The following is a 27,328-nucleotide window of genomic DNA, read 5'->3' on the forward strand; positions in this document are numbered from 1 at the left end:
GACAGGTGGGCGGGACCTGCTGTGGACCACCCGGCTCCGAGAATGGCCAACCTTATGAGGTGGGTTGTCCGGCCTTTACCCATGAGCTGCGACTGATCCAGTGGCCCTCCCACCGCATGTTCAAGCCTGACATGGGCAAGAAGTACAACGGCAAGACCCACCCGTCGGAGTTCCTCAGCATCTACACCATCGCGATGCAGGCTGCTGGGGCGTGCGATGACAAGGTGCTTGCAAATTATTTCTCGTTGGCACTTAAGCCCAATGTCATGTCGTGGTTGATGCACTTGTCGGCAGATTCCCTTTCTTCTTGGTCAGACCTGTGCCATGAGTTTGTTGGCGCCTTTACCGGAGGCCATCAAGCTCATGGCCAGGCGAGTGATCTGCGTATCACTCCCCAGAAGGAAGGAGAAAGCCTGTGCAAGTACATCCAGAGGTTCAGCTGGGTGCAATACAACATCCCAGACATTCATCCTGCCACTATGGTTAGTGCAGTTTACCAGAATGTGCGCAACCGCAAGATGCGTGAAGAGCTGGCGATGAACAAGGTCATGAATGTGGCCGAACTCTATGTTCTGGCCGACAGGTGTGCCCGGGCTGAGGAAGGGCGAAAGTACCCCGGCAAGGATGCCGGCGCAGAAACCGACTCCACAGATGACACCGTCGCCCCGGCAAAGAAAGGGCGACGTCGCAATAGGAAGCGCAAGGGCAAGACAGTGCTTGCCGTCGAGGGATCCGACGACACTAGTGCGGCCAAGAAGGCGAAGGCAAGCGACCCCGGCACGGAGGTTGCCAGGTGTGCTGCTTGCCGGGCCTTCGCGGCTACCGACAAGCCAGGGGGCTCTGACAAGAAGTACTGTAAGATCCACCGCACCAAAGGCCACGACCTCCAGAACTGCCGGCAAGTCGAGCTGCTTGCTGAAAAGCAAAAAGCTGAGTACGAGCGGTGGGACAAGGAGAAGGGACAAGATGGTGCCTGAGGGCCCGACAATAAGCGTGGTGACCAAGGAGGCCGCCGCGGCAAGGACAACCAGCAAGATAGGCCTGCCAGGGGCCGTGACAAGAAACATGAAGACGATGATCATGACGAGGACGACGAGTCCAGCGACCATCAGTTCCAGAAAGCTACAGAGGCCATGTGCATCGATGGTCGTGCCTTGTTGCATACCTCTCACCGCCAACTCAAGCAGTGGGCACGGGAGATTGCAGCGGCAGAGCCTTCGGTTGATGCCTGGAAGCCACTGAAATGGTCTGGCACGCCTATCATTTTCGACGCCGAGGACCACCCTAATCGCACAACAGCGGTCGGGTGCTTGCCGTTGTTGGTTTCGCCAAAAATATGCAACCTCAAGGTGACGAAGATGCTAGTCGATGGCGGGGCCATCCTGAACCTAATCTCACCAGTCGTGGTTAAGAGGCTGCGGATTCCTGATGGAGACCTCGAGGAAACAGGCACGTTTCAAGGGGTCAACCCGAGAAGGAGTCAGCCAAAGGGAAAAGTCACGCTGCCAGTGACATTCGGAAGTGAGCTGAATTACCGGACGGAGAGGATTGTCTTTGACGTAGCCGAAATCCCCCTGCCCTACAACGGGATCCTCGGCCGCCCGGCGCTAGCCAAGTTCATGGCGGCGGCGCGTTACGCCTATAACACGCTGAAGATGCCCGGGCCGATGACCATCATCACCGTCCCCTTCGACAAGAAAGACGCACTGATATGCGCTGATTAGCTCTATCGGCAAGCAGTTGCAGCGGCTGCCGTCAAGGCACTCGCTCCTGCCGATGGAGCTCCGGGGGGCAAGATAACCGATAAGACCTTTCGCACTCACCCCGGCAAGCGCACCTCTTTGGAGTGTTGTGCTCCCGCAGAGGACATGACAGAGAGCTCCACCGGCAAGAGCAAGAGATCTAGAGCTGCACCACCAGAGACCAAGAAATTGCCCGTCAGGGAGGACGACACGGGAGGGGCTTTCACCATAAGCTCCTCCGTTGATAGCAAATAGGAAGGTGAGCTCTTCGCTTTCCTGTGGGCGAATGTCGATGTGTTTGCGTGGCAAGCCTCCGACATCCCCGGCTTCCCACGGAAGTGATTGAGCACCATCTTGTTGTTTGTCCTCATGTGCGGCCCATCAAGCAGAAGGTCAGGAAGCAAGCTCTGGAAAGGCAAGAATTCATCATGGAAGAGATTAGAAAGCTAGAAGCAGCAGGCTTGGTGAGGGGGGTACTCCACCCAACATGGTTGGCCAATCCGGTAGTGGTGCGCAAGGCAAATGGGAAGTGGAGGCTGTGTATTGATTACACAGATGTCAATAAGGCATGTCCGAAAGACCGTTTTCTGTTGCCGCGCATCGACCAGATTGTTGACTCCACGGTCGGGTGTGACATGTTGTCCTTCCTTGATGCCTACTCCGGATATCATCAGATCTTCATGTCAAAAGAAGATGAAGAGAAGACGGCATTCATTACCCCATGTGGTACATACTGTTTTTTGCGGATGCCTTTCAAGTTGAAGAGTGCTGGCTCGACCTTTGCAAGAGCGGTCCAAATTGGTTTTGAGCCCCAGCTACATAGAAATATGGAGGCCTATATGGATCATATAGTGGTCAAAACCAAGGACAAGGCAACACTGGTGAGGATTTGGAGGAAACATTCACAAATCTACGCTAGATCAATCTCAATTTGAACCCTGAGAAGTGTGTTTTTGGTGTACCTTCCAGCAAGCTCCTCAGGTTCTTCGTGTCACAGCGCGGGATAAAGGCAAATCTGACAACATCAAGGCCATCGAGCAGATTGAGGCACCTAAGTGGATCAAGGATGTACATCGGCTCACTGGCTGCATTGCCGCCATGAGCAGATTTATATCCAAGTCCGCTGAGCATGCCCTTCCCTTCTTCAAAATCTTGAAGACGGCAGGCCCAATGGAGTGGACCCCGGAAGCCAAAGCAGCGCTGCAAGATTTGAAGAGGTACCTCTCCTCTATGCCCATACTGGTCGCGCCTAGGCCACAGTAGCCGTTGCCGCTGTATCTAGCGGCGAAGAATCAGGTGGTTAGCGCTGCACCGGTGGCACAGAGGGAGGTTGATGAGGAGACATAAGTGACAGCGGACCTGGTGGATGTCGACCCAAGGCTCCTCCCGGCAGGGCTTAATCCCGGCAAGGTGAGGCCCCCGGCAGAGTCTGATGCCAGCGAGACAGGACCCACACAACTAGGTGAAGTGGTGCAGAAGAAGAAGATGATGCAGCACCTAGTCTAATTTGTTAGTTCCCTCTTGCAGGGAGCTAGGTCAATGTATTCTGGTGTGCAGAAATTGCTCTTCGGCCTCCTTATGGCCTCGAGGAAGCTGCGTCATTACTTCCAAGAACACGAGATCACAGTTGTCACCCGCCTCCCATTGCAACGGATATTGCATAACCCAGATGCAACAGGGAAGATTGTGGAGTGGGCCTTGGAGCTGTCAAGTTTCAGTCTAAAGTTTGAGAGTACCTTGACAGTTCAGAGCAGAGTCTTGGTGGAGTTCATAGCAGAGTGGACCTCAACGTCCGATGAAGAGGTCTAGGAGACTACCCTCCCCGGCAAGGAATCAAGGCGCAGTTGGGTCATGTACTTTGATGGGGCGTTCTCGCTGCAAGGCGCTGGTGCTGGTGTGCTGCTTGTCGTGCCCACCGGAGAGCACCTCAAGTATGTCATACAGATGCATTTTCCTAGGGAGATGTCGACAAACAACACTACCGAGTACGAGGGATTGCTTGCCGGTCTTAGGATCGCGGAGGACCTCGGAGTCAGAAAGCTCATTGTTAGAGGTGATTCACAGCTCGTAGTCAGATAAGTCAATAAGGATTATCAGAGCCCGTTGATGGAGGCCTACGTGGATGAGGTGAGGAAGCTGGAGGAGCGTTTTGATGGTATACAGGCAGAACACGTTCCCTGAGTGGAGAACGAGATCGCCAACTACCTGTCGAAGCGCGCCGCCCTCAAACTACCTGTGGAACTAGGTACCTTTGTGCTTTGGCTGACTCAACCATCCGTAGAATCATCGACAGGGCAGAATAAGCGAAGGAAATCAGGCCCCGGCAAGTACTTTCCCGCTGAGCTCCCTGGAGCTGCCGGAAAGGATGCTGCCGGGGACACTGAGCCTGCCGTGGGGCCACCGACTCCGGCAGGGCGTCAAGCCCTGGCCGTGGAGACGGCAGCCCCCATGGCAGAGCCTTTGGTCCTTGCCGTCGAGCCTCAGGCTCCGGCATGGGCGCAACATCCCGTCTGATTCCTCCAAACAGGGGAGCTTCCTGAGGAGCAGGAAGAAGCAGAGAAAGTGGCCCACCGGTCTGCCCTGTATCAGTTCATTAACGATGTTCTGTACAGAAAAATGCCAAATGGCATCAAGCTAAAATGCATACCCCGGGAGGAAGGACTGGAGTTGTTAGCGGAGATACATGGGGGCATATGTGGCTCCCACATTGGGTCGAGGGCCCTTGCCGGCAAGGCTTTACAGCAGGGTTTCTTTTGGCCCACTGCCCTCCAGGATGCGACGGCACTAGTAAACAAGTGTGAAGCGTGCCAGTTCCATTCAAAGAAGCTTCATCAACCAGCTCAAGCCCTTCAAACCATCCCTCTCCCCTGGCCCTTCTCGGTCTGGGGGCTCGACATATTGGGCCCCTTCCCCCGTGTCGTCGGGGGCTTTGAGTACTTGTATGTTGCAATCGACAAGTTCACAAAGTGGTCTGAGGTAGAAGCAGTGAGGAAGGTGACAGCACAGTCAGCCATCAAGTTCTTCAAGGGGCTAGTCTGCCATTTTGGTGTACCCAACAGGGTCATCACGGATAACGGAACCCAATTCACAAGCCCTGCCTTCATACAGTACATTGAGGATCTCGGCAGCAAGGTCTGTTTTGCTTCCATGGCACACCCACGAAGCAACGGCCAAGCAGAGAGAGCCAATGCTGAAGTTTGCGAGGATTAAGAACGAAGACTTTTAACAGGCTGCGCAAGAGTGGAAGGCGCTGGATTGAGGAGTTGCCGGCGGTTCTTTGGTCGATCAGGACGATGCCAAATCGAGCCACCGGCCAGACACCCTTTGCCCTGGTCTATGGGGTAGAGGCAATTCTCCCCACGGAACTCATACACAGGTCACCTCGAGTGCTCGCTTATGATGAGCTTGAGCAAGAGCAATTGCGGCAAGATGATGTGACACTCCTTCAGGAAGATCGTCTTCGGGCGGCTGTGAGAGTAGCACGCTACCAGCAAGCCTTGCGCCGCTACCATAGCCGCAAGTTTCACGCCTGAAGCTTTGAGGAAGGCGACCTTGTTCTTCGGCACGTTCAGTCGGCCAAGAATTCCAACAAGTTGACGCCAAAGTGGGAAGGCCCTTATCGGGTAACACGAGTCACCAGGCCTGGCGCAGTCCGCCTGGAGACCGAAGATGCCATTCCAGTGAGCAACTCCTGGAACATCGAGCATCTTCGTAAGTTTTACCCATAAGGTGCGGCTGCCGGGCCTCCCCCGACAGGCCACCTTTTGTACAAGCCTTGCCGGCAAGGCATGTAACCCTTTGTACAAAGCCAGGCGCAAACCCTGAGCATAAATAAACGAAGCGCCAGTGCCCTAAGTTATAGCATGCATGCTAGGTTGAGTCTCCTCCTCGGTTAGGGTTGATAGTGCTTAGCGGCGACTAACCCCTAGCTTAGAGGTTGAGTTTGCGTCTCTTTGTTCCTCTCCGTACTTTTTTGGTTCGCATGATGCCTAAGCATATCCGCTCGGCCATATGGAGAAGAAAAGGACAAGCTGGCGCTCCGACCCCGGCAAGCAAAGGCTGTCGGAGGGCTGAGGACACGAGGCTCCGACCCCGGCAAGCCAACGCTGCTGGGGGACCACAAATCCAGATAAGTTTTCGTCCCCCGTCCTGCGTTCCCGTATGAAACTAGGGGCGTATGAAGCCTCGCCTTGCTTCTAGGCTATCGTGCTCCTCTTTTCCTGTACCAAAGAAATTACTTCTTGGGGCAAAATCTGGTTGCAGCTGCGGCATCAAAGAAACGGGCGTAGGGCCAAACTCCGTTTCATCACTGCCTCCGCCAAAAACGTGAGTGTAGATGAACAAAGCAGGGGAGCAGCAAGGCATGTTGCCGGGAAACTTTGTTTATACAGAAAATAACAAGGACTCGTTCCTTGGTGTGGGCATGGCACACACACAAAGGACCCAGCAAGCACCCCTTTTTCATTAATATGCCCCATACAAGTACAAATCATACGGAATGTATACATGAGCAAGGGGATTGCAGGTTTTAGATCTAATTAAGGTCGGCGGGCTTACAAGCTAAAAAAGAGATAAGGTGCCCGTAATCCCTTTCTTGTCCCTCTCCTCAGGAAATACGACAAAAGGGAGAAAAGGGCAAAAGAAGCAGCTATGCGAGGTACGAGCAGTAGAGGGCGCCAAGAGAACATGCCGGCGGTCGCCTAGGACAGGTTGGCGGTGATGGCGCCGGAGGAAGAGCTGGAAGACGAGGCAGCGGTCCGTCAATACGCTATGAAGGCGTCGGTGCCATCGTACTCCGACTTGACGGCCCGCCACCCACCTTCTTCGCTTCTCCGGCCTCCCCACGCCAGCCGCCCAAGGAGGCGACCCCAAGAAGTTCAAGGAGCCGGCGACATGGATGATGGGGTCACCGGTGTCGCCCCGAAGCGGCGCGCCTGATGCCTAATTAGACCCGTCATCCTGCCAGCTGCTACCCTCGTCGTCGTTGCCGCTGTCCTTCTCGTCACTCTTGCTCAAGGAGGAATCTTCATTGTCAGAGGAGCTCTCCATGTAGCACCTTACGCGAGTACCGAAGTGCCCAAAAACCTTGACGGAGAGGAGACCACTCTCCATTAATTTGAAATGAAGAGTGAGCCCCTCTGTCAGGCTGTGGATGCGGGCAAAGGTCTTCCACCCTCAGCGAAGGTACATGATGTAGGGGGCGGGGAACTCGACGTCGGCCCAAGTGCCACTGTTCCCGCAACACCTCATATGCAGCCGCAGCGCCTGCGGCGGGTCCAGCTCCATCTCCCGCGCAAATGGGGTCGGAAGGCACAGACGACAGCGTGGCGGCTGGCGCAGCCTGATGAAGAACTCATAAGGGTTGTCCTCGGCGTGGCCCTCCATGGGGGGGAAGGGCTGCTAGCGGAGGTGAGGCCGATGCGCCGCCCCACCCTCCTCTTCCCCGAGCACCACGACGGCCTCGGCCCCGCCCTCTCCCTCTTCCCCTTGCAGCTGGCTCCGTTTCCGCGGGCTCTTGGGAGGGAGCGGCGCACTGTCAAGCAGAGACCCTCGCCGCCACCGATGAAGCATCGCCGTGCCCTCTCGCAAAGGCAGAAAAGAGGAAGGTGGAGGGATGGGGAGAGGCAGATGGTAAGGGACTGGGAGGCGTCGATTCTCCCACTCCCCTCCTTATAAAGAGACTAGGGGCGGGGCTCGGCCGCCCCTCTCGGCCAATCCGGCTCATGAAGGGTGACAGCGGTGAGGCCGTCAACCGCCCTCCCCGCCTAATTGAAGGCGTGTGGGAATCGGCCCACACGCGCATGTCTTCCCGTATCTCGCTCGCCTATCATTTGCTCTGCATCATGCATGCGGCATACATGGCGCGATAGATATGCGTAATGGGGCGCGTGGCGCAACGGTTCCCGAGCAAGGGCGGTAAATGAGAAGCGGCCCTGCGATCCTGAAGGGACACGCAAGCCGCCTCTCTACTGTTCATCGCAGATGACATCAGCATGCTTCGATCACCCGCGCACGCGATGCCCATGTCAAGCATTCCACGCGGGTCATGGGGAAGCGCAGCGGGCAGAAAGTTACTGCGGTGAAAAACCGCCCCACCTGCCCATGCACTGTTTTTGGGCCTAGCCCAACAACCGCACCACGCTTATGTGTGGCCCAGGCCCAGGGGCTCCTGTTGATGTACTAATATAGGGGCACTATTTTGTACCCCTTACTAAGTGCAGGGCAGTCGGAGCCGCGTGGCCGCAACCACACTAAGCGGGGCAAGGGAAAAGGTCGGGGCCACTGAAACAGTCAGCACATCGCCAAGACCAGAAGACCAAGAGGACAAGGTGATTCTCCCCGGCAAGAGTCTTGTCGGGGCAGGATCCGCAGCCCCGACAAGAGTCTTGCCGGTGCAACTTGCCCAGCCCCACGCCAGCGGGACACGCCGCCCTTGAGCCCAAGTTCCCCAACCTCATTGAGACCAGGGCTCGGGAGGCACTCGTGTGATGGCATGCAGATCTTTGTGAAGACAAGACGCATTCTAAGACAGAGGAGGAACAGAAGGCAACGAAACCATGGCAAGATCCTTGCCAAAGAAGCACACAAGACCTCCGGCAACATCCTTGTCGGGGACGACTACGACGCTGCGGCAAGACCCTTGCCGGGGCCCTGGCAAGGCCCTTGCTGAGGACATCCGTGACATCTACGCCAGGCCTGCACCAACCACGGTCCTGCCCTCGCTCCCCATGCAGCTGCTAGCCCACCAGCTGGGCAGGCACTGCGTGTCAACGGGGGGCTTCCGGACCAATTCAGCGCATGCCTACGTGGTGGCATGCAAATCTTCATGAAGGACCCGCCACGGCGCCACCTCAGCTGCCTGCCATCCCCCGTGGCGCCACCTTAGCTGCCTGCTAGTCTACATGGCACCGCATGCCTCACTGGCTTGGGCACGTGTCGAAGCAGGGAACAGCGGCAGCGGACAGGACATGGGTTCACATTTAATCCACCTCGTCCCATACAGCTATCGATAGACTTAGACACAGTACCCCGATGCCACCTCCTGGTACCACTGTGGCGCTCCCCTTGCTGATAAAAGGAGGCCCAAGGCGTCCAGGAGAAGGATTCAGATCTTTGGACAAGTTACGCCCATTGTAGCTAGGTCCAGAACAAGAACACTCAACAGAGATCTTAGGCAGGAGTAGGGTATTACGCAAGCCGCGGCCCGAACCTAGGTAAATGCCCTATGTCCACTGAATTGGCCTCCGATCCAGCTCTCCTCTCGACCCCGCGCCCCACAACCATAGTAGGGATCTCGTTTTGATCCCGTAGGTGTCGTTTCCACCGACAATCACCTCAAGATAGTCTCCCGTCAACATGCCATTTCTGGCACCGTTGCCAGCGAGGATCACCTCAAGGTGATATGCACGAGTAGAACACAAAGAGTTGTGGGCGATACTTGTCATACTACTTACCACCAACTTCTTACTTTGATTCGGCGGTATTGTTGGATGAAGCGGCACGGACCGACATTACATCACCGCATTCATGAGACTGGTTCTACTGACGTGCTTTGCACACAGGTGGCTGGCGGGTGTCTGTTTCTCCAACTTTAGTTGAATCGAGTTTGACTACGTCCGGTCCTTGTTGAAGGTTAAAATAGCACACTTCATGAAAAATCATTGTGGTTTTGATGCGTAGGTAAGAACGGTTCTTGCTAGAAGACCGTAGCAGTCATGTAAAACTTGCAACAAAAAGTAGAGGATGTCTAGCTTGTTTTTGCAGGGCATGCTTGTGATTTGATATGGTCAAGATATGATGTGATATACGTTATTTTATGAGATGATCATGTTTTGTAAAAGTTATCAGCAACTGGAAGGAGCCTTATGTTTGTCTCTTTATTGTATGAAATGAAAACGCTATGTAATTGCTTTATTTTATCACTAAGCGGTAGCAATAGTTGTAGAAGCAATAGTTGGCGAGACGACCACGACGCAACGACGGAGATTAAGGTGTCGAGCTGGTGACGATGGAGATCATGACGATGCTTTGGAGATGGAGATCAAAAGCACAAGATGATGATTGCCATATCATGTCACATATTTTGATTGCATGTGATGTTTATCTTTATGCATCTTATTTTCCTTAGTACGGTGGTAGCATTATAAGATGATCCCTCACTAAATTTCAAGGTATAAGTGTTCTCCCTGAGTATGCACCATTGCAACAGTTCTTCGTGCTGAGACACCACGTGATGACCGGGTGTGATAGTATGTACGTTCACATACAACGGGTGCAAGACAGTTTTGCACATGCAAAATACTTGGGTTAAACTTGATGAGCCTAGCATGTACAGACATGGCCTCAGAACACTAGAGACCGAAAGGTCGAACATGGATCATATAGTAGATATGATCAACATAGAGATGTTCACCATTGATGACTACTCCATCTTGTGTGATGATCGTACATGGTTTAGTTGATTTGGATCATGTATCATTTAGATGACTTGAGGGATGTCTATCTAAGTTGGATTTCTTAAGTAATTTGATTAATTTAACTTAATTTATCATGAACTTAGTCCTGATAGTATTTGCAAATTATGTTGTAGATCAATAGCTCCTGATGTAGCTCCCCGTTTATTTTTTGATATGTTCCTAGAGAACAAATAAGTTGAAAGATGGTAGTAGCAATGATGCGGACTGGGTCCGTGATCTGAGGATTATCCTCATTGCAGCACAGAAGAATTATGTCCTGGATGAACTGCTAGGTGGCAGACCTATTGCAGGAGCAGATGTAGATGTTATGAATGTTTGACAAGCTCGATATGATGACTACTTGATAGTTTAGTGATCCATGCTTTACGGCTTAGAACCGGGACTTCAAAAACATTTTGAAAGCCACGGAGCATATGAGATGTTCCAAGAGCTGAAATCGGTATTTCAGACTCATGCCCATGTTAAGAGACATGAGACCACTGACAAGTACTTTGCCTACAAGATGGAGGAGAATAGCTCAACCAGTGAGCATGTGCTCAAAATGTTTGAGTACTACAATCATTTGAAACAAGTGGGAGTTAATCTACCAGAAAAGATAGTGATTGACAGAGTTCTCTAGTCACTAACGCCAAGCTACTAGAACTTTGTGATGAATTATAATATGCAAGGGATGACGAAAATGATTCTCGAGCTCTTCCCGATGCTGAAATTGACGAAGGTAGAAATCAAGAAAGAGCATCAAGTGTTGATGATTAACAAGACCACTAGTTTCAAGAAAAAGGGCAAGGGAAAAAGAGGGAACTTCAAGAAGAATGGCAAGCAAGTTGCCATTCCCGTGAAGAAGCCTAGAGCTAGACCTAAGCCTGAAACTGAGTGCCTCTACTGCAAAGGAAATGGTCACTGGAAGCGGAACTACCCCAAATATTTGGTGGATAAGAAGGATGGCAATGTGAACAAAGGTATATTTGATATACATGTTATTAATGTGTACCTTACTAGTGCTCGTAGTAGCTCCTGGGTATTAGATACCTGTTCGGTTGCTAAGATTAGTAACTCGAAACAGGAGTTGCAAAATAAATGGAGACTAGTTGAGGGTGAAGTGACGATGTGTGTTGGAAGTGGTTCCAAGGTTGATATGATTATCATCGCACACTCCCTACACTTTCGGGATAAGTGTTGAACCTAATTAAATGTTATTTGGTGTTTGTGTTGAGCATGAACAAGATAGAATCGTGTTTATTGCAATACGGTTATTCATTTAAGACAAAGAATAATTGTTATTCTGTTTACATGAATAAAAACCTTCTATGGTAAAACACCCAATGTTAATGGTTTACGGAATCTCAATCGTAGTGATACACATATTAATAATATTGGTGCCAAAAGATGCAAAGTTGATAATGATAGTGCAACATACTTGTGGCACTGCCATTTAGATCATATTGGTGTAAAGCGCATGAAGAAACTCCATGCTGATGGGCTTTTGGAATCACTTGATTATGAATCATTTGATACTTGTGAACCATGCCTCATGGGCAAGATGACTAAAACTCTATTCTCTGAAACAATGGAGCGAGCCAATGACTTATTGGAAATAATACATACCGATGTATGTGGTCCGATGAGTTTTGACGCATCGGTGGGTATCGTTATTTTCTAACCTTCACAGATGATTTGAGCAGATATGGGTATATCTACTTAATGAAACACAAGTCTGGAACATTTGAAAAGTTCAAACAATTTCAGAGAGAAGTTGAGAATCATCGTAACAAGAAAATAAAGTTTCTAAGATCTGATCACAGAGGCGAATATTTGCGTTACGAGTTTGGCCTTCATTTAAAATAATGTGGAATAGTTTCACAACTCACGCCACCTGGAACACCGCAGCATAACGGTGTGTCCGAATGTCGTAACTATACTTTATTAGATATGGTGTGATCTATGATGTCTCTTGCCGATTTACCACTATCTTTTTGGGGTTATGCATTAGAGACAACTAAATTCACGTTATATAGGGCACCTTCTAAATCCGTTGAGACGACACCGTATGAACTATGGTTTGGCAATAAACCTAAGCTGTCGTTTCTTAAAGTTTGAGGTTGCGACACTTATGTCAAAAGGCTTCAGCTTGATAAGCTTGAACCCGAATCGGAGAAGTGTGTCTTCATAGGATACCATAAGGAAGCAATTGGGTACACCTTCTGCCACAGATCCGAAGACAAGATCTTTGTTGCCAAGAATGGAACCTTTCTAGAGAAGGAGTTTCCTTGAAATAAGTGAGTGGGAGGAAAGTAGAACTTGATGAGGTAATTGTACCTTCTCTCAATTTCGAAAGTAGCTCATCAGAGAAATCCATTCCCATGATGTCTACACCAACCAGAGAGGAAACTAATGATGATGATCATGAAATTTCAAATCAAGTTACTACCAAACCTCGTAGGTCAAGCAGAACACGATCGACACCAGAGTGGTACCGTAATCCTATTCTGGAAGTTATGTTACTAGACCATGGCAAACCTATGAACTATGAAGAAGCTATGATGAGCCTAGATTCCGATAAAAGGCTTGAGGCCATGAAATCTGAGATAGGATCCATGTATGAGAACAAAGTGTGGACTTTGGTGGATTTACCCGATGATCGGTGAGCCATAGAAAATAAATGGATCTTCAAGAAGAAGACTGACATTGATGGTAATGTTGTTGTCTATAAAGCTCAACTTGTTGCAAAAGGTTTTCGAAAATTTCAATGGGTTGACTATGATGAGACTTTCTCACCGTAGCGATGTTTAAGTTTTTCCGAATCATGTTAGCAATTGCCGCATTTTATGAAATCTAGCAAATGGATGTCAAACTTGCAATCCTTAATGGATTTCTTAAAGAAGACTTGTATATGATGCAACCAGAAGGTTTTGTCAATCCTAAAGGTTCTAACAAAGTGTGCAAGCTCCAGCGATCCATCTATGGACTGGTGCAAGCATGTCAGAGTTGGAACATATGCTTTGATGAGGTGATCAAAGCATATGGTTTTATATAGACTTATGGTGAAGCCTGTATTTACAAGAAAGTGAGTGGGAGTTCTGTAGCATTTCTGATATTATATGTGGATGACATATTGTTGATTGGAAATGATATAGAATTTCTGGATAACATAAAATGATACTTGAATAAGAATTTTTCAATGAAAGACCTCGGTTAAGCTGCTTACATATATGGCATCAAGACCTATAGAGATAGATCAATACGCTTGATAAGACTTCCAATGAGTACATACCTTGACAGGATTTTGAAGGAGTTCAAAATGGATCAAACAAAGAAGGAGTTCTTGCATGTATTGTAAGGTGTGAAGTTGAGTAAAGACTCAAAACCCAACCACAGTAGAAGATAGAGAGAGAATGAAAGTCATTCCCTATGCCTCAACCATAGGTTCTATAAAGTATTCCATGTTGTGTACCAGACCTGTTATGTGCCTTGCCATGAGTTTGGCAAGGGGGTACAATAGTGATCCAGGAGTAGATCACTGGACAGCGGTTAAAATTATCCTTAGTTACCTAAGAGGACTAAGGAAATGTTTCTCGATTATGGAGGTGATAAAGAGTTCATCGTAAAGAGTTGCGTTGATGCAAGCTTTGACACTGATGTGGATAACTGTAAGTCTTAATATAGATACGTATTGAACGTGGGAGCAATTAGCTAGAGTAGCTGCATACAGAGCTTTGTAGACATAGAAATTTGCAAAATACATACGGATCTGAATGTGACAGACCCGTTGACTAAACCTCTCTCACAAGCAAAATATGGTCACACCTTAATACTCTTTGGGTGTTAATCACATGGCAATGTGAACTAGATTATTGACTCTAGTAAACCCTTAAGGTGTTGGTCACATGGCGATGTGAACTATGGGTGTTAATCACATGACGATGTGAACCATTGGTGTTAAATCACATGGCTATATGAACTAGATTATTGACTCTAGTGCAAGTAGGAGACTGAAGGAAATATGCCCTACCGGCAATAATAAATTTGTTATTTTATATTTCCTTATTTCATGATAAATGTTTATTATTCATGCTAGAATTGTATTAACCGAAAAGTTGATACATGTCTGGATACATAGAGAAAATACCGTGTCCCTAGTAAGCCTCTACTAGACTAGCTCGTTGATCAAAGATGGTTAAGTTTCCTAACCATAGACATGTGTTGTCATTTGATAAATGGGATCACATCATTAGGAGAATGATGTGATGGACAAGACCCATTCGTTAGCTCAGCATTATGATCGTTTAGTTTTATTGTTATTGCTTTTTTCATGTCAAATACATATTCCTCCGACTATGAGATTATGCAACTCCCGGATACCGTAGGAATGCCTTGTGTGCTATCAAACATCACAACGTAACTGGGTGATTATAAATATGCTCTACATGTATCTCCGAAGGTGTTTGTTGGTTTGGCATAAATCGAGATTAGGATTTTTCACTCCGAGTATCGGCGAGGTATCTCTGGGCCCTCTCGGTAATACACATCATAAGAAGCCTTGCAAGCAAAGTGACTAATGAGTTAGTTGCAAGATGATGTATTACGAAATGAGTAAAGAGACTTGACAGTAATGAGATTGAACTAGGTATGAAGATACCGGCGATTGAATCTCGGGCAAGTAACATACTGATGACAAAAGGAATAATGTATGTTGTCATAACGGTTGGACCGACAAAGATCTTCATAGAATATGTGGCAGCAAATATGAGCATCCAGGTTCCGCTATTGGTTATTGACTGAAGAGGTGTCTTAGTCATGTCTACATAGTTCTCGAACATGCAGGGTCCGCACGCTTAACATTCGACGATGATATTGTATTATATGAGTTATGTGATTTGGTGGCTGAATGTTATTCGGAGTCCCGGATGAGATCACGGACATGAAGAGGAGTCTTGAAATGGTCGAGAGGTAAAGATTGATATATAGGACGATGGTATTTGGACACCAGAAGTGTTTCGGGAAGCACCGGGTACTTGTCGGGTCACCGGAAGGGGTTCCGGGCACCCCCGGCAAAAGATATAGGCCTTATGGGCCAAGAGGGAAAACACACCAGCCACAAAGGGGCTGGTGCGCTCCCCATATGGGTTGGCCAAATTGGAGAAGGAAAGGGGAAGGAGGAAAGGAAAAAGGGAATAGGATTCCCCCTTCCCCCTCTTCCCTTCCTACTCCGAATAGGAATAGGAGAGGGGGTTGGCCGAATTGGGAGAGGACCCAAGTAGGATTCCTCCTACTTGGGGCGCACCCTTGGCTGCCTCTCCTTCCCTCCAACCTATATATATGGGGGAGGGGGCGCCTATAATATAGAACAACAACTATTAGCCGTGTGCGGCGCCCCCTCCACAGTTTACACCCCGGTCATATTGTCGCGGTGCTTAGGCGAAGCCCTGCACGGATGACTTCATCATATCTGTTACCACGCTGTCGTGCTGACGAAACTCATCTACTTCCTCGACACCTTGCTGGATCAAGAGGGCGAGGAACGTCATCGAGCTGAACATGTGCATAACTCGGAGGTGCCGTACGTTCGGTACATGATTGGTCGGAGCTAGAAGAAGTTCGACTACATCAACCGTGTTGTCTAACGCTTCCGCTTTCGGTCTATGATGGGACATGGACACACTCTCCCCCTCTCGTTGCTATGCATCTCCTAAATAGATCTTGCGTGAGCGTAGGAATTTTTTTGAAATTGCATGCTACGTTCTCCAACAGCGATGTGTATGTCTCGTGTGTCTTTGTGAACGCATGTGTGGTGACGTGGCCCATGCAACACTCAAACGATCGACCAGGTGAAAACATTTATAATAAATTAAATGAGTACAGATGAAGGCACCACACAGAATTGGTCGCATCGCGTGCCCAAGTAAAGAAATATATAATTCATGAGCACGCCGACTCCCAAAATGAACACAATATTGTCCACACACTCGTTTGTGGATGGTGATATGAGAGCCGGCCAGCCAAAGCTAGCCATAAACCTCGGCCCGCAATATAAACTTATTCGAACGAAATTTATGCAAACACGATGGAATTCATTCAAATGGACATAAGTTCTAACATAATTTACATAAAGTGGATGATATTCCGTCAGTTCAACTAAAACCTAAAACAACTTAACTAATTTATAGCATACGGTGACCTCTTACGCCCGGCCGAGCTGACAGTCAGTGCCCCTGTCAACATCCGTGTCGTAGTCGTCATCCCGGAGTGAGCACTCGATAAGGAGTCTCCCGGTACTCCTCATCCGTGACCGTCGCCTCCACAAGGAGGCGCGGCGGCTCCTACGACGGCTGCTCCTCCTTGTCGCCTGTGGAGATGATGATCTCCTCCCTCTCCCAGGAACCGACAACCATGGAGGTTGATGGCCCCAGAGAGCGATAGTGGTGGTGCCAAGATCTGAATCCGAAAGGAGATCCGTAGCCTCCACCTGCCGGCATGGAGAACCAAAATTCGGCATGGTGTGGTGTAGTGTGATGTGCATGGCGCCGAAGTTTAATACCTAGAACCGGCATCCGACGTAGTGTGATGTTAACTTAGGCATTGTGTGGTGTGTTGTAGATCATATCTCAACCTAGAACCAAATCAATCACTCAAAAATGGATGAATATAAACACACCGAGTAATTCTTCATTGATGTCATCAACATGTTTAATCTTATAAACTACAAGTGTGAGGATGGTTATGGAGATGGGTACCCGCGAGCACGGCCTATGGACGGGCCCGGTGGTGGTGCGTGCTTCTCCTCCTATTGCATGGCCTTCATGGCGGTGGCGATAGAGCGAGAGGTGTCCCTATAGATGAAATGGGAGAGCCTCCCGATGACTACATGGAGTGGAATGAGGATGATGCTCCTCGATAGCTAGGGTTTGAGGGCTTTATCGAGGAGGCCTTCTCGGGTCTCCTCCGTCGACGTAGATCCTCCACTTTGATCCAAGGGCTCTAGGTGAGCCAAATACATTCCCAAACCACCCCTTATTGGACAAGGTTGTCGTGGGAACAAATGAGGATGAAATCCACAAAGAACCCAGTCTAGAAAGGCAACTTTCAACACAACAGTGGATTATTTTTAGTGGGGTTTGTGAGGGATTGCTAAACATGCACAATAATATATCATGCACAACATTTTTAAAGTAGTGATTGTAGGGTTGCCAAAGGTTTTGAAGTGTGCACACGTTGAACACTCGCATAATTGTCCAATGAATTGGACTATGGCATGTTTAATGTGTTCTTACCATGGGTATTTTTTTACATTACTTGGAAATTTCCATTTTCTTGAACTTAGTATGTCAAATATATCATACATACCCATCACATGGTATTTTCTTTATCGAAATTGGTATGGCACATTTTACATACATGGAAAATTGTTTGTACTAACCATGACAATTTTGTTTAACATACCATGGAAAATTTAATATGCTTTTTGCCATGGCAATTTTCTATCAGCTGTAAAAACAGTTTTTGCCGTGTGAGATGATTTTTTTACATACATGATAAATTTAATGTACACACTATGGCATTTTTATTTTCAAATATCATGGAAATTTTAATATGCATCTGCCATGGCAATGCTTGTTAGATTTGTTCTTGTCAGATTTTGGCCATGGTAAGTTTAATATGTTGGGAAACATAGTAGAAAAAAAATCGCACCTACGCACACCCAAGATCAATATGAAGTTGCATTACCGGTTGGGATCACAGTCTTTACTGTTAGGATCGAGAGTACATCGACCAGAGGGGGGTGAATGGGAGATTCAAAAATTCTTGCAAATGTTTTGAGTTGATCCCAAACACAGCAGTGGAAATAAGGTTTGGTAGATACGAACTCAATCTAGCTTGCTATTGAGGAACAAAACCTTCGATGTAGGATGCAATAATCGTTCGAGCATAGTAAACAACAGGCTTGATGATAATGATGCTAATGCAATATGCCAACAGAAATAATATCATGACAAAGAGCTAGAATTTAACTACGATGGACAGCTACGAAGAATGACTATACTGATGTAAAAGATCACATCACAGAGGATAACAAGAACTAAGGTAGCATGACAGAATGATGAGGGTGCAATAATGTGAGCTACAAATGATAACTGTCATAGTGAGTGGATTCAAATTATAAGAAACAGAAAATAACTGATCAAATAACTATTGTCACATATCACATAATAAGATTGCCGAAAGTAATGCGGTGAAGTAAATTGAACCAGTGGTGCTCGATGGAGACAGAGAGATTTGGTAGACCAGTTCACCCTTATGCCAAAGGGCTATGTCTAGTTGGAGGGGCTATGACTTGACACAGAAGATAAACTCTCTTCACCCTATTCTCCTTCAACTCGAAGCTGATCAGACTTCAGTTGATTTCACTCGTGGTAGATACTTGTCGGTGGTCTCCAAACCTTCGATCGACCTTCGCAAACCACAATCACTCTTGGTTGCTGAAGATCTAGCTTGGTGAAGACAACAACTCTTCAACACTCGAGCCGAAACCTATCCGTCTAGAGAGTGCACAGCTCTCAAGAGTTATAGGTACAAGAACTCTAACTCAGAACTACTATGATGCTCAACCACTGTCTAAGTTTGGGCTCTTGATTTTTCTCTCGGTGGATCTTAAACTCAAATCACTCGGATAGGGGGTGCTCAAATCAATCTTCTCAGAAATCTTAAGCAGAGCAGCCACCGACAAAGCTGGTGTGGGGTGGCTATTTATAGCCACAGCCTTCCCTGATGGGAAATGACCAAATTGGACATCGAGAGCAGCCAATGGCTTAATGACACGAGTCCAACGGTTAAATTTTGAGAACAACGGTAACATTTCTTGCGGAGGAAGTAATGCTAGCTCCTTGGTCTGAGACAAATCTCTCACAACAAAGAAGATCATAGTCTCTTGCTGGCAAGTATTTGCTCGGAACACAAAGAGATTTCTCTTGCAACTTTCATAGGTTTTGGCTAAGCATCACAACAGATCTAAGCTTTGAGAACCTATACCCCTCTTAATAGTACGGAGGTCCTATGACTCAAATGAACCAAAGAAGAAAGGAGAAGAGAATACCATGTCTTCAATTTGTCTTCGACTTCCATTCGATGCAGTCAATTTCTTCAGACAACAACACCGAACCAAAAGCTTTGCTTTAGCAGTAATATTTTGAGGGGATAATTCCTTCACAACAATCTTCTCGTCTACACATCTTCACTAGATGTAGCTCGTTCTTCTCTGCAGCACAGATATACTTCAATGAAGTTCCTCAAACTTGGCACCAGAGACAACATTCTCTTTGATCTCTGTGTGAACTATTTCTCTTTGTGTGCACTAGCAAACAAATTAGTCCATACATGTTTCTATCAACAATCTCCAAAATACAGGAAGGCAGATATTGCATCAACAGTTACCATCACCGAGTTGTAGCAGAAGAAGAAAATGTCGGTGTAGATCGTACTCAGAGTCCCTCGAACCATCGATGAAAGATCCCGCGAACCGTCCATGAACAGTCCCTTGAACCGAAGACTGAAAGCACAGCCTCTCTACTTGGTTGCAGGTGTGCAGCCTCCACGATCCCTTCGCTGTCAAGAGCTAATCATCACATGTGAATTAGAGAGAGGAGATTAGAACCACGTTGGGTTTATAACTCTGAGGATTAGAGAATGTAGGTCTAGCTCTAAATATATCAATTAGGATCAAATAAACTAGAACTAGAGCGAAGTAGAGGAGGCTCCAAACTTGTGTATTCAATTGGGCACAATACCTGAAGTATATATATAGCTTAGAGGGGGAGAGGAGGCCTGGGGAAAGGACCTCCTTGGTGCGCCGGCCAGGGGAATTGGATTCCTCTGCACAAGGATTCGCCCCCCCCCCACACACACACACACAAGGAAAGTGGGGTGCCACTTCCAATTGGGCCCTTGGGTCCAAGTTGCCTTCCACCTCTTGGCCTTTTAAGGCCAACTGATATTTATTTAAATATAAAGCCTTCTAATAAATATTATACCCTTTTTTAGTATAATTTAACAGCCCTGGAAACATTTTCCACCTATATATTATTTACTGGTAATACCATAGAAATGAATGAAACCCCTTCGTTCAATGATTGATAGCGGAACCGTTGACGTCCATATCGATCCCTATGAGCACATGAATGCTATTTGAGTGAACCTTTGGTGACCATGTGATGTTCCCTTTTCTTCATGATACTTCGTAAAACCCTGGATGCATCAGTATCCTCCTGAGTCATCTCATGCTCACTGTACCATTATCCTCATTACCATTTTTGTTCTTCTTTCTCATTGAAGTGTTTCGGCATCCCTGTGACGTAGTCACATGTGTCTAGCTAGACGATGATGGATGCCTTCACACCGAGAGGTCCCTAAAAATATCTCTCCATCGTCCTAGGAGCAAATCCCACTCTTGAGCTATCTAATCCCCTATCAAACTTTCCGATGAGCGTGTAAGTTGTCGTTATGATCATCATGTTACATGTGATGTTTGACCAACCTCAAAGTCCACCATATGGTATGAAGTGACTACGATACTCTCATTGTCTAAGGAGCAAAATCACTCGCTAATACTCCATGGTATTACAATTGATTTTAGACGATATTATCTCAAAGTATAGCAAACAAGTTTGGGTCGATTTAACATGATCATTCTTCTAATGTCATACTCCCAATGTTGTTTTAGGACTATCATTACACTAAACGATATCCTAAGACCCGAAAAACATGATCACCAACAACACTTGAGCCAGTCTTAGAGGCAAGACTAGAAACCTATACTTTACCGTTTATCATTCCACACGTGTATATGAGTTTTGCACTGAATTGCATATTCCAGAATCATAGTGGTTATAGCATGAAATATAAACTCTTAATTATGAACATGGAAATACAATAATACAATATTATTGCCTCTAGGGCATATTTCCAACAGTCTCCCACTTGAACTAGAGTCAGTAATCTAGTTAGCACATTTTCTTTTACACCAATGGCAATCTGGTGTTTGCCCATGCTTTGCTTGTGGTATAGCCTTCGTCTTATCGAATCTTTACAACTTCAGATCCGTGTGTATCATTTGCATATTTATGCATCTATCATGTTTTCACAAGAATTCATAATTTATTTAAAACATGTTTTATATATATTGATCACTGGTAGGACCTTTAATTCCTTAGATTGAGCTATGGAACCACTATTGAGAAAAGTGTTCTATTTACACAATCATCTAGAAAGCATACCAAGTTCATAAATGAACATTTGATTCATCACCCTCTATTGTTGACTATAAAACGACAATATACCCAGTCTTCTGTTATAGAATTTACCACGGTAACTTTCTTGGACCAATTCCAACTTATTGTTCCACCATTAATCATTTAATTGAAACGGAAAATCGCTTGGAGCACCGATGAAGATTTTATTGATGTACTTACTTACAATGAGTTTGTATTGATGTAACTCCTTATAAAAATGTCTTCATCCTCTTCGTATGTGAGAAACATGTCATTACTACTTAACAACATTTTCACTGTTGTCCCATGATCAACAAGTTGGTCATTCTGGTAACTTTACTCACAACTGTACTAGACATATCTAGTTGTTTAGATACCATCGAACATATTTAACACAAGAGTGATTGAAATCATGTATTTCATTTATCAATGTTTTAGGACACCGATTCTTGCTTAAAAATCCTTCCATGTGACTTTGACAAGGAATTATTCTTTCATATTTTATACCAAACTGCTTTAGTATTCTGTCAATATGTATCTTGGCTAAGCCCGATTAGGCACTACTATCTCGATAGATCATTATGCCTTATACCGGGACTATATATTGCCTAAGTACTTCATTGAAAGACTAGTATCAATAAAGCCTTAATCTGTATCAACAAATCCTATATACATAAGAAGTTGATCCCCACTATCCAATTTATCTCAACATGCACACATGCTACCTCATCAAAGGCCCACCACTACATGCATGAGAAAAAGTTTTTCATTATTAGTTGATCTCATGCACACCTTTCACCTCACCACACATGCCACTTCATGAAAGGTCCACTCAATATGCATGAAAAAAGTTTTCCATTATGTTATGCCACTTATAATCAAAATATTTTCTGATTACACAATAATTAAATACAATATATGATATTTATTTTTAGCTTTAGTTCATATGTTATTAATTCAACGATGAAAGCTTCATAGAATCAAATCATTGAAATATATTGCAATAGATTCCCGCAACAATGCGTGGGTTATTCTCTAGTTTATATAATTTCCAATCAATAATGTGTCATGCACATATAGTGTTTAGAATATTGGCATGCTCCCACTTACTTTCTTGTAAATACAAGCATCTTCGCTTTCCTCGATGAAATCGATTATTTAACCATTTTGTGAGAACAAAGATTTCTAGTCCACTATGCTTCCTTCAATCCATTATAGGATCTCTTGAAGTTTGCACATTTACTAGCATCCTCTGGATTGACAAAATTACCTTCGGACCGTATAAAATATACAACCTTCATTCTATTTCCATCTCATGGGAATAATTTTGACATCCATCTATTTTATCTCATAATATAAATATTTAGTAATTGCTAGTTTAACCCGAATTGACTTTAAGTATTGCTATGATGGGACAATCTCATCATAATCAACTCATTAATCATGTCATAAACTATTTATGACAAGTTATAAAACACTTTTATCTTTGTCATTCAATAGATTTGTTACTATACTTTAAACTCTAAGTGTTTCAGAGGGTTCGTCAAGTTCTAAACTTGAATTGCGTATATATATACCATCTCGAACTATAATGGCATATAGTCAATTACGGAGTCATGGCCCATCAATGCTTCTTTGTAAAATATAGGTTCATTGTTTGTTCAACAATATTTCGTCTGTACACCATGCAGGTCTACAAGAATTTGGCCAACCTATATAGTTCAGCTACAAATTCGACTGAAATCACTACATCTTATGTAGAGACTTCCATATCAGTCGCGGCATGAAATTCCTAGCGTTTCTTTTCTTTGACCTAATTACGAAGATTCTGTAATCTCATCGAGTTGCGTTGTCCTTGTACTTCTTGCATTCAGTGGCAAAACACTTTGCTTTGTCATAGTGATAGAGGAATACCCAACTATTTGGGATAACTAACAAAGTAGTACTCATACCATTCCATATCTTATATTGTGTCACTTCAACAGATTTGATGCCGCTCCTTTTTAGTGTAAAAGTCACACTCTCTAAAGCATCACATTAGAAAGTAGGGACATTTACACCTGTGCCCCTAACTCGAACCCACTACTCAAATTTGCCCCTAATTTTCAGGTATGCTCAGTTTTGCCCCTCTGCTGTTAGTGTCACTTATAGAAATGCCCTTCCGAGCCGTTACCGTCCAGTCAAAGGGCGTTGACCGCTATCTCGGCATTTGTTGGACATTTTTCCCCTGACTACATGTGTCACTTACGGGTGGGAGCCACTGAAGAAAAATAAAAATAAAAACCATATCCACTCTCTCACTCACTTACATGTGTACCCACACACAAAAAAGAAAAAAAGAAGAAAAAACTCAAACCACTGGCGTTAAGCCACCGGCGAGCCATGGCAGAGGGCATGGGAGCCCTGTCCGGCGACCAAAACGGCGATGATTTCATCCTGCGCGCGCGCCTGGGCTTGCTCGGACTCGAACTGAAGTGGCAGGGCGAGCAGGGACTGTAACGCCCTCGATGCGGCTATAGCTCCCACGTGTCGAGGCACGACTTAGAGGCATAACCGCATTGAAAGCAATGTCGCAAGTCAGGCAATCATTACAACATCCCATGTAATATATAATAAAAGGGGGAGATAACATAGTTGGCTTACACTCGCCACGTCACATCAGAGTGCATAAATAACATCCATCAAACAAACACTCATGGCCCGACTACGGCACCAAAAAATAGAAAAGAACCCAACATGCGACAAGGTCCTGAATCGATAACCCCAACCAGGCACCACTACTGATCATCGGGAAAGGAAACATAATAACGCTGAGAGTCCTCGTCGAACTCCCACTTGAGCTCGTACTCGTCACCTGGAGCGAAATCACCTGGACCTGCATCTGGAGTTGTAGTATCTGTGAGCCACATGGACTCAGCAATCTCACACCCACGCGATCAAAACTATTTAAGCTCATAGGAATGGATAAGGCAAAAATATGTGGAGCTACAGCAAGCGACTAGCATAAGTGGTGGCTAACTTATTCGCAAAAGAGAGCGAGAAGAGAAGGCGAAGCACGAGCGAGAAGCTAAAGGAACATCCTGCGCAAGCATAACTCCAACACCGTGTCCACTTCCCGGACTCCGCCGAGAAGGGGCCATCACGGTAACACACACGGTTGATTCATTTTAATTAAGTTTAGTTCAAGTAATCTACAACCGGACATTAACAAATTCCCATCTGCCCATAACCGCGGGCACGGCTTTCGAAAGTTCAATCCCTGCAGGGGAGTCCCAACTTAGCCCATGACAAGCTCTCACGGTCAACGAAGGAATAGACCTCCACCCGAGACATTCCGATCAGACTCGGTATCCCGGTACAACAAGACATTTTGACAGGGTAAAACTAAACCAGCAACACCGCCCGAATGTGCCGACAAATCCCGATAGGAGCTGCACATATCTCTTTCTCAGGGCACACTCAGATTGTCCTAGGTACGGGTAGGCCAGCCCAGAGTTGCCCCTGGTAGCCACCGGTAGCTGACAGGTGGACCAACACTCAGAGGAGCACTGGCCCGGGGGGTAAAATAATGATGACCCTTGAGTCTGCAGAACCCAAGGGAAAGAAAAGGCTAGGTGGCAAATGGTAAAACCAATGTTGGGCATTGCTGGAAGAGCTTTACTTAAGACGAACTGTCAAGGGGTTCCCATAATAGCCCAACCGTGTAAGGAACGCAAAATCCGGGAACATAACACCGATATGACGGAAACTAGGGCGGCAAGAGTGGAACAAAACACCAGGCATAAGGCCGAGCCTTCCACCCTTTACCAAGTATATAGATGCATTAATTAAGTAAGATATAATGTGATATCCCAACAAGTAAATAAAAGTTCCAACAAGGAACGGCTCCAATCTTCCACCTGCAACTAACAACGCTATAAGAAGGGCTGAGCAAAGCGGTAACATAGCCAATCAACGGTTTGCTAGGACAATGGTGGGTTAGGGGATCAACATGGCAATTGGGAGGCTGACAAGCAAAAGGTAGGCATCGTAGCAGTGGCAAAGCAAAAGAGCGAGCAAACTAGCATAGCAAAGATAGTAGTGATTTCGAGGGTATGATCATCTTGCCTGCACAGTTGTCAGAGTTGACTGGATCCACGCAAGCAAACTCAACGGGCTCCTCGGTAGCGAACTCGTCTCCCGGCTCTACCCAACAAGAAAACAAGCAACAAGGGTACAATCAACCACGGGCAAGACCAAGCAATATGATGAAACGACGATATGCTATGCGGGATGCGATGCGGGATGCAAAATGCAAGATATGACAGGAAATGCATGAACCTGGCATCAACTTGGAAAACCAAGTGTGCCACTGGATAGAGGGGATGAAATCGCTTGAAAACGATATAAAGATCATTGGAATCGGAGCTACGGTTTGGAAATGGCAAGCGTTTTCAGATATGACACCGGTCTGCGATTTACAGCAAGTAGGCATCTAAATGCAATGAAATGAACATGCTACAGCCACCAAACATGAAAACAAAATACATGGCAGTGATGTACACAAGATGGTTGACAAAGCACTAGCACTGAGACATAGGCAAATTCATCCATTAAGAGGTTCAAACAAGCATGGATAAAGCGCAAATGCGAAACAGATTTCAGACTTAGTGAAATTAACACTAGTCTGAAATTTCAGATCACGATGCTCTCTTCGGAGCAGCAAAACAACATGATAGAAAATCTGAACATGACAAGTAAGAACATGGCATGGAGCTACTCAACAATCTTAACAAAACACCCAAAGTGACCTGGGGCCAAAAGGGTTCGCAAAATACTCTACCGAGCTCACGAACATCGCTCGTACACAATCAGTTTTCAGACTTAGTGAAAACTGAGACATGCTGAAATTTAACCCACGAAGGCATGTAAACGAGCTCGATGCACTCACTACGGTGCAAGTCATGGCAAGGAAAGCATATAACCAGCAAGAAGGCACAATGTTCTAGCAACACATGGCAAGAACAAAGGCATAGCATTCATGGAACACTAACGGTAGCATCGGCGAAATCGCAAACAAGTTGACGATCTGCCCAGATTAACAACGAAGCAAAAGTTGAGCTCGATTGAGTCAACCTAGAGCACTCCACATATGCAAGCAAAGACATGGATGGATAGAGCATAACATAAATATCAAAACTCCTTTACTGATCATCCTCAAAAGAGGCACGGATCACTAGGAAACAAGCTGGACATATAGCATCATGAACTAAAATATCCCAGACTTAGTGAAATCACTAAGTCCCTGAAATCTGCAATCTCAGGTACCTCTCTTCGCAAGCTTGCACAAGACAACACACACATACTAAAAATGCATGGGTGGCACCTCTGGAAATAAGACAAAATGCTTAAGAATTCATCCCAAAGGGGCACAGGCATATCATGCACGAATTAAACATGGCAAAAATGACAAAAGTGCATGATGAACTAACGGATCTGCAATTTCACTCACGAAGCCTCCTTCTAACAGCATTTTGGGCATCAAGATGACCTCAAATGCAAATGACGCAATGGAATGAAATGATGTACATGTCGAGGCGAAGATTTTGATATATCATACGCCCAAATCGGAGCTACGGTTGCAAAGTTACGGGACCTCGAAAAGAGCAACTTGGATCAAAAAATTTCAGGAATTAGAAAAAAAACGGGGGTTAGGGTTTACTGTTCACGCGACCGGATCCAGATCGGGATCGCGGCGCGGAAGCCGAGGCGGCGCCGGCGGCGGAGCTCGAGCTCGCCGGAGCTGCGGGGTGCGCCGGCGGTGGAGGAGGTCGTCGGGGGGCGGCGCCTGCGAGGAGGCAGCGGAGGGGCG

The sequence above is a fragment of the Triticum aestivum genome, chromosome 3B, assembly GCF_018294505.1.
Source record: "Triticum aestivum cultivar Chinese Spring chromosome 3B, IWGSC CS RefSeq v2.1, whole genome shotgun sequence".
Classification (NCBI taxonomy): Eukaryota; Viridiplantae; Streptophyta; class Magnoliopsida; order Poales; family Poaceae; genus Triticum; species Triticum aestivum.